This window comes from Helianthus annuus, chromosome 17 (assembly GCF_002127325.2).
Source record: "Helianthus annuus cultivar XRQ/B chromosome 17, HanXRQr2.0-SUNRISE, whole genome shotgun sequence".
Taxonomy (NCBI): domain Eukaryota; kingdom Viridiplantae; phylum Streptophyta; class Magnoliopsida; order Asterales; family Asteraceae; genus Helianthus; species Helianthus annuus.
In genome coordinates, this window is record NC_035449.2 from 93,727,641 (window position 1) to 93,742,798 (window position 15,158).

Consider the following 15,158-nt stretch of genomic DNA (forward strand, 5'->3'; position numbering starts at 1 on the left):
GTAACTGCTGTAGTAGAACTTAACCAAAGGTAAATGTCCTTCTAACTCTTACTAAAGCCAATCACACACACATGCTCGCAGCATGTCTTCTAGTGTCAGGATGGTTGGTTTACTCTGACCGTTTGTCCTACGGTGATAAATAATGCTCATGTCTAGACGTGAGCCAAAGGTGTTGCGTGCTGCTTGCCAGAAATCAGGTATAAATCCAGATCACAACCAGAGGTAATAGAAGTTGACAACTCGTGCCTAAGAACTGCCTCTCTCAGTGGAATATTCATAAGCTACGGGAACTCATCAGTTTACTTGATTGCAAGAAAGTGCGCTGGTTAAGAGAGACAATCCACGATCACCCAGGTAATATTGTTTCCGTTCTGAGTTTTAGGTAGACTAGTGACAAAATCCGTGGCAGTCTATTCCAATTTTCCCAATGGGTGTTTCTGATTACTAACACAAACCAGGAGGTTTCTGATGTTCCACCTTTGCTTTCGCACAAGTCAAACATCGTCCACATGCTTCACGGTGTAGGTCATCAAGCCCAGTCGCCAGTACAAAATCCTTAGTTCCTAATATATTCTACCAAAATCCAGATGATTAGAATATCGAGGCTGGTGTGCTTCACTCTACACAAGTTCCCTTGGATTGCTGTACAGTGGGATCCGTATTCGTTCCATGAAGTAGCGAATATCATCCGACTCTTCAAAAATCCCTTCAGTGCTTCAGTTTGAGCAGGGCAAATCTGATCAGGTAGGTCAGAGTTGATAGTGAGCTGTAAAACTCGAGCACGTTCAAGTTTGTTAGTGCATGTTCTGTGACAACAGCTTAATAGTTTGATTATTTAGTCTTTGGATATTTTGTAATGGGCTTAGCATATTGGTTAGTAAGTTATTTAGTGTAATGGGCTAGGAGAATGGCCAAGCCCAGACCAAAGCCCAGTATGCAAACATGGTTGTAGTATATAAACAACATTATGCATTAGGGTTGAGGTTAGACACTTAGAGGAAAAGAGAGTTAGAGAGAAATCTACAGAGAGAGGCTGAGAGATTTCTTGTGAAGGTCTTTAATTGATTGTAAACGTTTGTGTTGGATAATCAATAGAAGACCGGATTGAAAGTGATTGTTTCGTGTTTGTCATCTTTATTCTTGTTTCTGTTTGTTCGATTGATCAAGGAGATTTCGCACCCTTGATTGATTATCAATCTCGTTACGATCCATACGGGATAGGGACCTACAAAGTTTCATAGTCGTAATCATCCAAAAGTTCCATCCAGCGATGCCATTAACTAATTTAGCTCTTTCAAAACCAGGGTACACGGGAGGCTCTTGTGATCGGTCTGAGTAGTGCATTCGGTACCATCTAAGTAATGCCTCCAACTTAAATCCAAAGACCACGGTTTCCACCGTAGATTGTGTGTCGTGTAGTTCCTCTTCGTAACTCCATTACGTGAGTCATCTCTCTCTCGTGTTGCTTCGGTGTGTAACTGGGACTCTGATTCGGAGCATCATGGTACATCACAAGATCACCCGTACCCTTAGGCAAAGACGATGCTCAGTGCATTGTGGGGTTGGGATTCGAAAGCTGAAAAGACGTCCTCCTGTTTTGTCTTCCACGAACACAGCACCCTGTTGTGCTAAAGAGATTTAAGCTACGCGATCTTCGAAAATCCTGTGATGAATCTGCGATAGTATCTAGTGAGGTCAAGAATTTGCTGTATCGTCGAAGGGATCTTTGGTGTCGATCAGTTCTAACAAAATGGATCTTAGCGAGATCCACGTGTATTTCCACCTCGTTGTTTATATAACCAAAAATGTACCTCTCGAATCCAGAAGTTACCTTTTAACAAGACTTCGCGCAGAGTGGCTCCTCACTCAGGAGTTCTAAAATAAGATACAAATGCCGCCCATGATGTTCCTTTCTCCTGGAAATGATCCAAAACGTCACCAATAAACATGGTCGATTCATGTAGTCCATAAAGCCGCTGGTGTATTGATTCACTCAAAGGTTATGGTGTACAAAATAATGGCCGTATTGCATTTGACATGCCGTTCCAGGAACATTCTCCCCTTGGACTTTCATCTGATGATAGTTCGTTCATCAGTCAATCCTCGAATGGAAGCTTGTCCCTCGCAACTGGTCGACAGGTTGTCAATACATGGTCGAGGCATGCGGTTCTTAACTGCCACCTTGGTAATCGGTACACATACGAAAAGGCTTATCTTCACGGATATAACTGGGGCTCCCCAAAACGAAAAAAACTAGGTCCGTTAAAACTCCTGTCCAATAGTTCCTGAAGTTGATTAGGCAGCTCCTGCAACCTTCCTGATGTGAGACAATAAGGAGTACTAGCAATAAGGGCTGCTTCTGACATGATACTGATATGATATTCCACCTGACGATGTGAAGGTAGACCTGATAGTTCTTCTGGTAGCGCATAGGGAGAAATCACAAACAATTCGTGGATCCTCGATCCTCTTTTCCTTAGCCTTAACATCAGTAACGAGTGCTAACATAGCGGGGTAATCCTTCCGTGGTCACTTCCAGCCTTCATAGCTGAAACGGTTCTAACCCGTACACCACTCTGACGCTTTAGAATAAATAACGATTCTCCACTAGGGAGAAAGATACGCGAAATTTTCTCCTCACAGGGTATATCTACGCGATCTCTGGATAACCAATCCACACTAACTACTGCATCAAAACCATCAAGAATAGTAGAAGGAAGGTCGATGTCGAACACTTATCCCACAAGGTCGAGTTTGCATCCCAACGAACAATACGAGGCTTCAATTGACTTGCCCCCCAGCCAATTCCACAACAAGTTCGGTTTTAGGAAGCATCAGGGTCGGACAGAACAGGGACAAGACGATTAGTTACCAAAAACGTGCAGGCCACCATGTTGCTAAAACCTTGGCGTTGTCCATGTCAATCCTAAATACCCTTCTATGAGTATCATATCCAGTGTTGTTGTTTTCGTTACGAGTATTTCCAGTACTGATGTCGTTCCCTTAGTTGTTGTCGTCTTGATTTATCAACGCCCATTCCTGGTCGAAGTCACATTCTTTTCCATACTATAAGCTATGATCACTAGTACCTTGCTGTCGCCGTATCTGTTGCTTCTAATGTCGTTGCTTGTAACAGAGTCCTGCGACCTTTCACCAACAGGGTCCATCTTTTTCACATTCCATGTCACGTCCTAAAGCGCTACTCACCATGCTGGTAGTTTCACATTCCATACTATCACCAATTGTCATCTCATATGCCCTGATTGATTCGTAAGAATTAACCCCGCCATAAGTCGCTGACTAGTGTTAAGGATTCGATTGAAGTCAAATTGCTGATGTTCGTTGTTGGTAATCAGGGTCGTCCAAATACTGAAGTCGGTAAATTACTAGAAATCACATTGAACCAAATCTGGAGCTGAGTGTCATGGTCGTATTCGCGTACTCGGAACTGTTCGGTTATAGTCTGGTTTTACAAAAACGTTTTAAAACTAAGTTCACTATAACCAGTGGCTCTAATACCAAACTGTCACACCCCCAAAAATACCCCAAGTGGAAACCCCCGCGAGGCGTGTGACGTATCATGATCAAGCCACCAATCACATTGAACCATAACATAGAATTTAATAAAAGTTTCCATTTATTTCATAAAGTATATTCAAACACAATCCAAAACAAATATGTTCAGCGGAAGCATAAGATAAGTAGTTATTTCAAGTGTTTCAAAACATGTGTGCAATAATCATTAAACTTGTATCCCAAAGGACGAGGAATCCCTATTCCTGAACCCATTCCCATTCCCACCGGGAATTTACCATGCTTTGTAGAAAAGTGTGAACTCACCTCGGTTTGCTCGGTTAGACTCTCAAAAATAGCTAACAGTCAAATTCGGTCAATCATGTCCTAGTAGGATTACCTCTTAGTTTATTAGTGACTTCAAATAAGCACAAAGTTTCTACACGCGTCTATCACATAACAAGCATCACTTCAATAGTTCACGCTCATATCAACATTCCACCAATAGCTACTCAAGAACAGGCATACAATATTGCACAATAATACTTTCATTAGCATATAACATGTTAGATCATCCTCAGCTAACATATTCGACATTTAGACACGCAATTTACTACTTATGTCATTTCAGCTTTAATATCCAAAACTGGTCTGTTTTCGGGCATTTTAATAAAATATTCAATTACTCCAAAAATTCCCAACTTTTTAAAGAAGGTGCTAAACGATCCAAATATTATTGTGTAAAAATCTCAGGATCCGATTCATTACCAATATTTTATAAAAAAATCATTTACCGGACTGCAATCAGATTCATTACTTTCTGACTGCAGTCCACGGAATAATTTATTAAAAATTCATTGTAAGTCCGAGTGACAAAATTCTAGTGGGTGAATTACAACGAAATCAGTATCCATCTATAGTACAAATTTCTTGATCTAATTCTACACAGATTTCAAGTTATGATGAAAAACATAACACATATTTTCTGCAGTAAAAATGCAGCTTGAGCTGCTGTCCAGAAATAGATCTTTAAAAATAGTAAACGAAGTCCAAAAATTATGATTCCAGTGCCATTAGAACCATATTTCAAAAAAGCCTGTTATAGACTCCAGAAAATCAATTTTTCGTTAAATATTGACCTGTTTACAGCCAACTGAAGTTTGCTGTAAAAGCTTGGACAGAAGCTGTTTTTCAGCTTTTAGCTTTCTAACTCGTGTTTGATTGATTCCGTTAACATGTTTAGTGATCACAACAACATCAAACATCAATATTAACAAGCAAATCATCAGGTAATCAACAAGAATCAAAACAACTTCATTTCATCATGTTTTCATCTCATTTCATCATCATGTTACTTTATATTCAAGACTTTGTTTATGATCCTTTAGTGTTCATGGATTCTCATTATCAAATAACTGTTAACCACTCTAATAACATGTAAAATGAACGGATCTAAGTTCTTACAACTAGTTCAAGACTAGGGAATTTCAAGTGTAGAAAAGTGGTGGATAAAAGAAGATGAGAGTGGTCCTTCAACTTCCGAACACACCGAGCTTCGTTGTATGCACTTTAACACTTATGTATGGCCTTAGAATGCTTGCAAGTGATCAAGTGATGGTGGTGGTGGTGCTACTAGGGGGCGGCCGAATAAGAGAGGAGAGGAGAGAGTTTGAGTGTGTTGATGAAGATGAATGAGTTTTAATGAAGGACTTGTGGTTTATAAATAATCATCTTCCAACATGTTCCTAGTCCTTTGGTCCATGTGTCTACCAAAGTACTAACATATCTATTAAACAATTACAATAAATCAAGGGATGTCTTCTTGTCTCCTAACCGGTTTGGGGGGGGGGGTTGGTCTAGTTGGGTTTCAACTAATTTAGTTAGCTTAGGTTTACAATCCAAGTATTCTAGTTAGGTATTAGTTACTAGATATTTATGTAGTGTGTGTTATGATATTCAGGGACCATAACTAACTCAGAAAAAAATAAGAACAATGCTTCTAGCATTATTTTAGTGTTCCGGGTAAAGTCCGGTTGTTCGGTTGGGTGTTGTTTCGTTAAAGTGCTTAATTAATCCGTAGAGTGTCCTATATATATATATATATATATATATATATATATATATATATATATATATATATTTGTAACACTTTTAATTCTCAACACTTAGGAAAGCACACATGACTATTTAGTAACTTTTCTGTATACTACTATATAACATAGAAATCAGAAAGCAGTTAAATAATTCAACACAGTCATCAAGCACTTTAATTATCATTAGTAAATTGTATGAATACATGGAATTATGAGGGTTGTCACATTCTCCCACTGTTAAGAAAATTTCGTCCCGAAATTTCGCACGTGGTTACCGAGGAAGCTAGTTATGTTGCATTGGCTTCCTGGTTTTCCTGGGGTGTCACATCATCCCCCCGTTGATTTGGAATTTCGTCCCGAAATTCTGCAGTAGCTTCACCCTCAGTAGTGGTTGCACTTTTCTTAAACAGCTGGGGATACTTGAGTTTCATTTGGTCTTCTCGTTCCCAGGTATACTCTGGGCCACGACGGGAATCCCAACGGACTCGGACGAGAGGTATCCTGGTGCGCTTGAGAATTTTAACATCTCGATCAGTAATCTCTACTGGTTCCTCGACGAATCGCAACTGGTCGTCGATTGTGAGCTCCTTTAAGGGAACTATGAGGGTCTCATCTGACAGACACTTCTTCAGATTCGACACGTGGAATACGTTGTGAACTCCACTGAGTTCTTCAGGTAGATTCAACCTGTAAGCGACTTTGCCAATTTTCTCAATGATTTCGAATGGTCCGACATAACGCGGATTGAGCTTGCCTCGTTTGCCAAAACGAACTACACCTTTCCAAGGTGAGACTTTGAGTAGCACTTGATCCCCGACCTGGAACTTGAGTGGCTTTCTTCGCTTATCAGCATAGCTTTTCTGACGGCCACGAGCTGCCGCCATTCGTTGTCGTATCTGAGCAATCTTCTCGGTTGGATCCACTACAAGTTCTGGGCCTGTGATTTGACTGTCACCAACTTCTGCCCAACCAAGAGATGATCGGCATTTCCGTTCGTACAACGCCTTGAACGGAGCGTCCTGGATGCTGGTGTGGTAGCTATTGTTATACGAAAACTCCACTAACGGGAGGTGCTTCTCCCAGCCATTACCAAAGTCGATTACACATGCCCGAAGCATGTTTTCAAGGGTTTGGATGGTGCGTTCAGATTGCCCATCCATCTGTGGGTGATAAGCGGTGCTCATATCTAAAAGTGAGCCAAAAGACTTGTGCATAGCTTGCCATAGTTCAGATGTAAAACGTGGGTCACGATCAGAAATGATGGAGGTTGGCACTCCGTGCCTTGATACTACTTCCTTTAGGTAGATGTCTGCTAGAGTGGAAAACTTATCCGTTTCCTTGATAGCTAGAAAATGTGCAGACTTGGTCAGTCGATCCACGATCACCCAAATGGTATCGTTTCCGCGTTGAGATCTGGGCAGGCCAGTAACGAAATCCATGGAAATTTGCTCCCATTTCCATTTAGGTATCTCTGGTTGTTGAAGTAGGCCTGATGGTTTCTGGTATTCGACCTTGACCCTAGCACAAGTCAAACATTTACTGACGTAGGTTGCTATGCTGGCTTTCATACCAGGCCACCAGTATGTAGTCTTTAGGTCGTGGTACATCTTATCCGAACCAGGATGTACTGAATAACGAGACTTATGTGCTTCATCTATTACAAGCTCGCGTAAGCCTCCATAAAATGGAACCCAGATGCGTCCGTTAACATAGTAGGCACCGTTTTCCTTTCGTTCTAGCCGCTGCCTCGATCCTCGTAAGGACTCAGCCCTGATGTTCTCTGCCTTCAATGCTTCAACCTGAGCATCGCGAATCTGAGCGGGAAGGTTGGATTGGATGGTAAGCTGTAAAGCACGTACACGCTTAGGTATAGTATCCTTTCGACTGAGGGCGTCGGCCACAACATTGGCCTTGCCCGGATGGTATTTGATAGCGCATTCATAATCGTTCAAGAGCTCGACCCATCGGCGTTGATGCATGTTTAATTCCTTTTGCTTGAAGATATGCTCAAGACTCCTGTGATCGGTGTAAATGGTGCACTTGGTACCGTACAGGTAATGTCTCCCTATCTTAAGTGCGAAAACAACTGCTCCCAATTCCAGGTCGTGTGTAGTGTAGTTCCTTTCATGCACTTTAAGTTGGCGCGATGCGTAGGCAATGACCTTGTCACGTTGCATCAACATGCAACCAAGTCCTTGGATGGAAGCGTCACAATTAACCACTAAACCATATGTGCCTTCAGGCAATGAGAGGATAGGCACGCTACAAAGTCTGTCTTTTAAGTGCTGAAACGCAGATTCCTGTGCATCACCCCAACGATAGGTGACACCTTTCTGGGTTAGTGAAGTGAGGGGTTGTGCAATCTTGGAGAAATCCTTGATGAATCTTCTGTAGTATCCTGCCAAACCCAAGAATTGGTGGATTTCTGTTGGTGTGCGGGGTGCAGGCCAGTTCTTGATTGAGTCAACCTTAGATGGATCCACATGAATTCCATCTTTATTTACCACATGGCCTAGAAAATGGACTTCGCGAAGCCAGAAGTCGCATTTCGAAAACTTGGCATACAACTGCTCTTTTCGAAGAAGTTCCAGAATAAGCCTCAGATGTTGCTCGTGTTCTTCCTGACTCTTGGAATAGACCAGGATGTCGTCCATGAACACTATGACAAATTTATCCAGGTAAGGTTTGCACACTCGGTTCATGAGATCCATGAAGACCGCAGGTACATTCATCAATCCGAAAGGCATAACCAGAAATTCATAGTGCCCATAACGAGTCCTAAATGTTGTTTTGGAGACGTCCTCCTCTCGGACTCTCAGCTGATGGTAGCCTGGCCTTAGGTCAATCTTGGAATAGAAACTCGACCCTTGCAACTGGTCGAACAAGTCATCAATGCGTGGAAGAGGATAACGATTCTTTACGGTCACCTTGTTGAGTTCGCGGTAGTCAATACACATTCTGAAAGTACCGTCTTTCTTCTTCACGAATAACACTGGAGCTCCCCAAGGCGAAGAGCTAGGACGTACGAAACCCTTTTCCAAGAGTTCCTGTAGTTGCATAGACAGTTCTTCGAGTTCTGACGGAGCTAGACGATATGGTGCTCGAGCTATGGGCGCTGCTCCAGGAGCTAGCTCGATTTGAAACTCAACTTGACGATGAGGTGGAAGACCAGGTAATTCCTCAGGAAATACCTCAGGAAAGTCACGTACAATAGGTATATCTTCTATCATCCTTTCTTCCGTGGATGAATCAGAAACGAGGGCTAGAATAGCGGTGTGGCCCTTTCGCAAACACTTCTGGGCCTTAAGGAAAGAGATGATGCCTACAACAGCACCACCCTTGTCGCCACGAATCACGAGGGGTTCTTTACTAGAACAAGGGATACAGAAGATTTTCTCCTTGCAAATAATCTCTACTTGGTGTTGAGATAACCAATCCATCCCAATGACAACGTTAAAACTACCCAGAATGATAGGAATGAGGTCGATAGAAAAGGTCCGATCGGCTAAGACCAGGTTACAGCCCTTAACTATGTGTGTGGCTTCAAGATTTTTACCATTTGCTAGCTCTACCGTGTGTTTGGTGTTTAGAAGTGTTGGAGTTTGCTTAAGCAGTTGGCTAACTTTTAAGGACACATAACTAGTATCGGCACCCGAATCAAATAAAACAGTAACAAAGAAGTCGTCCAGAAGAAACTTACCCATCACAACGTTGGGATCATTCCTTGCATCACCCTGACCAATCACGAAGGCACGACCTCGGGTGCCATTGCCATTATTGTTACCCCCGTTGTTGCCTCCATTGTTGCCTCCATTGTTGTTCCCGTTCCCTTGATTGTTGTTGTTGTTCTGGTTCTGGTTCAGCTGAGGAAAGTTCCTTTTAAAGTGGCCTTCAGCGCCACACTGAAAGCATCCTTTATTGCCCTGCTGCTGATGGTTCTGTGGAGCTTGTTGATGCTGTTGGCGATTCTGATTTACAGGACGTGGGCTCCTGCAATCCTTAGCTTCATGACCCAGCTTGTGACATCTCTGACAACGACCCTTGTTGCACTGCCTGTTGTGGTGCAAATTACATCGATTGCACTTAGGGTGATTTCCCTTATATCCACCCTGACCTTGATTCCCAGAAGACTACTGACTGGGCCCCTGTACTCATCTGTCTTTCTCTGCTGAGACTGAACCAAAGTAGAACCCTTGCCCGAATTTCCATCCCACTTGCGCTTGTTATCACTGGGAGCATCAGTAGCAGTAGTGCTAATACGCTTGGGCAGCTTGCCTTCCCCCACCGCCTGATCGGTGAGTTGGTGCGCCAAGCGAACGACTTGCTGGATGGTGGAGAGGTTGGCCGCAATTACAGACCCTTGGATTTCCGGGACTAAGCCTCTGAGGTATAGCTTGATTCGTCTAGACATAGGTTGTGACAAGTTAGGACATAAGGCAGCCAAGTAGTTAGACCTCTTTGTGTACGCCTCGATCTCTGATCCTTCCATCTTCAAACCATAATACTCTATTTCAAGTTTCAGAATGTCATCCAGGTGACAGAATTCTTCCTTAATCGAATCCCTGAAATCGCTCCAGAGGGTGGCATTCGCGTCTGCCAACCCGATCATCTGGACTTGTGTGTTCCACCAAGAATACGCTTTCCCTTGCAACATGCTGGTAGCGTACTCTACTTGTTTGCTGGCAGGGCTCTCACTCTTTTCGAATGTAAATTCGATTTTTCGGATCCAGTGCAGAAGGTCGATTGCTCCTCCAGTGCCGTCGAAAGTGGGAGGTTTGCACTCCAAGAATGCCTTGAAAGTGCCTATGCGTGATTGGGTGTGCATGGGTTGACTCCCTAATTGGATTGCTAAGGCTTCAGCAATCCATTCGTTAATCAAGGCCGTCAGCTGACCCTGGGTCATGTCGAGACGTCCACTCATGATCTTCACATTGAAGGAACACACGTAAGAAGGGCGTCGCAAAGTGCGTAAGTGTGGTAGTGACAGAAAAGAGTAAGCACACAAGGTTCAAATAGCAGTTATCACATTAACTAATGCATACCATGAACAATGTACCATGTAACTCACAAGTAGGTAATATAAACATAAACCATATCACCTAGGATGTTGAGTCTTGCACGTGGAGCGAAGCGTCGTTGTGGATCGTTGAGCACTGTACAGGTTATAGTCTGGTTTTATCAAAAAGCTTTTTCCCCTTTTTAAAACCAAGTTCACTATAACCAATAGCTCTGATACCAATCTGTCACACCCCTAAATTCCACCATGCGGGGTAACACCGCTTGGAGGCGTGACATGACCAGGATCGAGGCACCAATCATATTGAACAACGTATTTAAGTAAATAAAACTAACCACAATACAATTGGTGACCAAAAGGAAGTTAACCAAGTTCAATTTAAACAGCGGAAGCCTAAGACGTTAAACCAAAACATAAGTTCGTAGTTCATAAGTTTAAAGACCCATAACATAAGTTTCATAAGTTCATAAAATTTATTTATTGAGTACGGGACATAACAGTTCGCATCCCACAACGACCACCTCCATGTGCAAGCCCCATAGTATCTAGCGACCTGCAAAGCATGTAACAACGAGTCAACAACAAAGTTAAGTGAGTTCACGGTTGGTTGTCCATTTTAGAGTTGTTTCCAAAAGCATAGTTTAATCTCATTCAGCTATCCAGCCGTGGGGGTTACCCCATAGTTTGAAAACATTTATTAGTTAACCATCCCATGTCCACCTTCCCTGGCTATCCAGCCCGGCACTCCGGCCGTGGGGGCTACCCCATTATTTAAACTACCGGACTCGTTTATCATATCGACTACTAACGAAAATTAATTGTACCCTAGCGTCGGTGTCTATCATCACCGACGTGCCATAGTCCATTAGTACACACCCGTCCAACTGGCATGGTGTGAGGTTTGTTAAACCTAATAGCGCTATTAAGTAATGACCCGCTCGCCATAGCCTCGGCGATTAAGTCGATACAAAAAGGGAGGGACTTCGCTGATAGAGTTCTAGTCCAGTAAGTCTAAGTACGTCCCAAGGACGAGGAATTCACATTCCTGAACGCGTCCCAAAGGACGAGGAATCCCTATTCCTGAACCCATTCCCATTCCCACCGGGAATTTACCATGCTTTGTAGAAAATTGTGAACTCACCTCGGTTTGCTTGGTTAGACTTTCAAAAATAGCTAACAGTCAAAGTCGGTCAATCACGTCCTAGTAGGATTACCACTTAGTTTATTAGTGACTTCAAATAAGCACAAAGTTCCTACACGCGTCTATCATATAACAAGCATCACTTCAATAGTTCACGCTCATATCAACATTCCACCAATAGCTACTCAAGAACAGGCATACAATATTGCACAATAATACTTTCATTGGCATATAACATGTTAGATCATCCTCAGCTAACAAATTCGACATTTAGACACGCAATTTACTACTTATGTCATTTCAGCTTTAATATCCAAAACTGGACTGTTTTCGGGCATTTTAATAAAATAGTTAACTTACTCCAAAAATTCCCAACTTTTTACAGAAGGTGCTAAACGATCCAAATATTATTGTGTAAAAATCTCGGGATCCGATTCATTACCAATATTTTATAAAAAATCATTTACCGGACTGCAATCAGATTCATTACTTTCTGACTGCAGTCCACGGAATAATTTATTAAAAATTCATCGTAAGTCCGGTTGACGAAATTCCAGTGGGTGAATTACAAGACATCAGTGTCCAACTACGGTACAAATTTCATGACCTAATTCTATGCAAATTTCAAGTTATGATGAAAAACATAACACATATTTTCTGCAGTAAAAACGCAGCTTGAGCTGCTGTCCAAAAATAGATCTTTAAAAATAGTAAACGAAGTCCAAGAATTATGATTCTAGTGCCATTAGAACCGTATTTCGAAATAGCCTGTTATAGACTCTAGAAAATCAATTTTTTGTTAAATATTGACCTGTTTACAGCCAACTGAAGTTGGCTGTAAAAGCTTGGACAGAAGATGTTTTTCAGCTTTTAGCTTTCTAACTCATGTTCGATTGATTCCTTTAATATGTTTAGTGATCACAACAACATCAAACATCAATATTAACAAGCAAATCATCAGGTAATCAACAAGAATCAAAACAACTTCATTTCATCATGTTTTCATCTCATTTCATCATCATGTTACTTTATATTCAAGACTTTGTTTATGATCCTTTAGTGTTCATGGATTCTCATCATCAAATAACTATTAACCACTCTAATAACATGAAAAATGAGCGGATCTAGGTTCTTACCACTAGTTCAAGACTAGGGAAGTTCAAGTGTAGAAAAGTGGTGGACAAAAGAAGATGAGAGTGGTCCTTCAACTTCCGAACACACCGAGCTTTGTTGTATGCACTTTAACACTTATGTATGGCTTTAGAATGCTTGCAAGTGATCAAGTGATGGTGGTGGTGGTGCTACTAGGGGGGCGGCCGAGCAAGAGAAGAGAGGAGAGAGTTTGAGTGTGTTGATGAAGATGAATGAGTTTTAATGAAGGACTTGTGGTTTATAAATAATCATCTTCCAACATGTTCCTAATCCTTTGGTCCATGTGTCTACCAAAGTACTAACATATCTATTAAACAATTACAATAAATCAAGGGATGTCTTCTTGTCTCTTAACCGGTTTGGGGGGGGGGGGGTTGGTCTAGTTGGGTTTCAACTAATTTAGTTAGCTTAGGTTTACAATACAAGTATTCTAGTTAGGTATTAGTTACTAGATATTTATGTAGTGTGTGTTATGATATTCAGGGACCATAACTAACTCAGAAAAAAAATAAGAACATTGCTTCTAGCATTATTTTAGTGTTCCGGGTAAAGTCCGGTTGTTCGGTTGGGTGTTGTTTCGTTAAAGTGCTTAGTTAATCCGTAAAGTGTCATATATATATATATATATATATATATATATATATATATATATATATATATATATTTGTAACACTTTTAATTCTCAACACTTAGGAAAGCACACATTACTATTTAGTAACTTTTCTGTATACTACTCGTATGTTAACAAGCACATGTAAGTATAACACAGAAATCAGAAAGCAGTTAAATGATTCAGCACAGTCATCAAGCACTTTAATTATCATTAGTAAATTGTACGAATACATGGAATTATGAGGGTTGCCACACATGACCACTCCAGCACTCCCAGATAGCGAGTTCCAATCCATGAACCTAAGGACCTGCAAGCTTGCAGACAAAGTGTATCAGACAGGCTGGTGAGTTCACAGTTTGCTTTAACTGTTTAGTACCAAATAGTGATTTATGATTCGTTAAGTTGATAATAACTCGATACCGCAGACGGCCCTTTTTGCCCTTCCCCAATGCTCTATCAAACATTGGTCATGATTTAAAGTTATTAGATCACGCCCGTCCTATCCAGGTACGTCGTGAGGGTACCAAACCTAATAGCGCTATTAACTAATAACCCCGTTGCCCTACAAGCAACAACCCGATAGTATGATGGGACTTAAGTGATAGAGAGTGAGTGTATTATCCAACCTTAACGTTTTACTGAAAACCGTTGCATATCCCCTGCAAGGATAACGTTTGTGAAATCCGCCTCACATCCCCTACAAGGATGTGGGTAATTGAAAACCGCCTCATATCCCCTACAAGGATATGGGTTAACGAAAATCCGTTTACAAGTTTTGTCAATTTGATTGTCCTCACCGGACGCATGCTTGTTTTGAGAGAAGTGAACTCACCTTGGTTTGCTCGGTATGATTAGTTACTTGTTCACAATTAATGAGTCAAAGCCTATGGTATTCATGTATATGAAATCAGTTTACATTCACTTGGTTCACATATAAATGACAGTATACATTTCAAACAGTTTTTCCCGAATGGCACATAGCAGTTACATAACACATTCATATCCACAGTTCACGTGTATGTTCCGTAATAATGCTTAACAGTTTAGTGTGCTATGTGTAAGAATCGAATCATGCTCCTTGATCATAATTAACCATCATTAACAGTAGATACCATGACTTCACTAACATAATCATTCATCACAAAAGTCAACTTTTCACTGAGTTCGTTCACCCTACCGACGAAAAACCATGTTTCGTCGTAATACTGGCCGACGAAAAACCCATGTTTCGTCGACGGGAAATTTCGTTGGCATGGAAGGGGTTTCGTCGGGCCCTACAGTTTCATTCCTTGCTAACCCTAACCATGTCAGTTTGTTCCCAAATCATTGTTAACAACAGTTACCACTCGAATCATTGTTTACCAGGAATTAACATCATGATTCATTATTCACATCGATTCAAGCCGTCAAGTTATATCATTAAACATATGTGTCAAACAGTCCTAATTCCTCGATCTACGCATGAATGACCTTTACATACATGAACAGTTTGTTAACATAATCAATCTATCAAACCCATATCATCATCAACTCCAACTACTGACCCTCATTCATGAAATCGAACCATACAAACCAGATTACGATGCACATTCCTAGATCATAATTATTCTCATGTTCTAGCAAGTATCA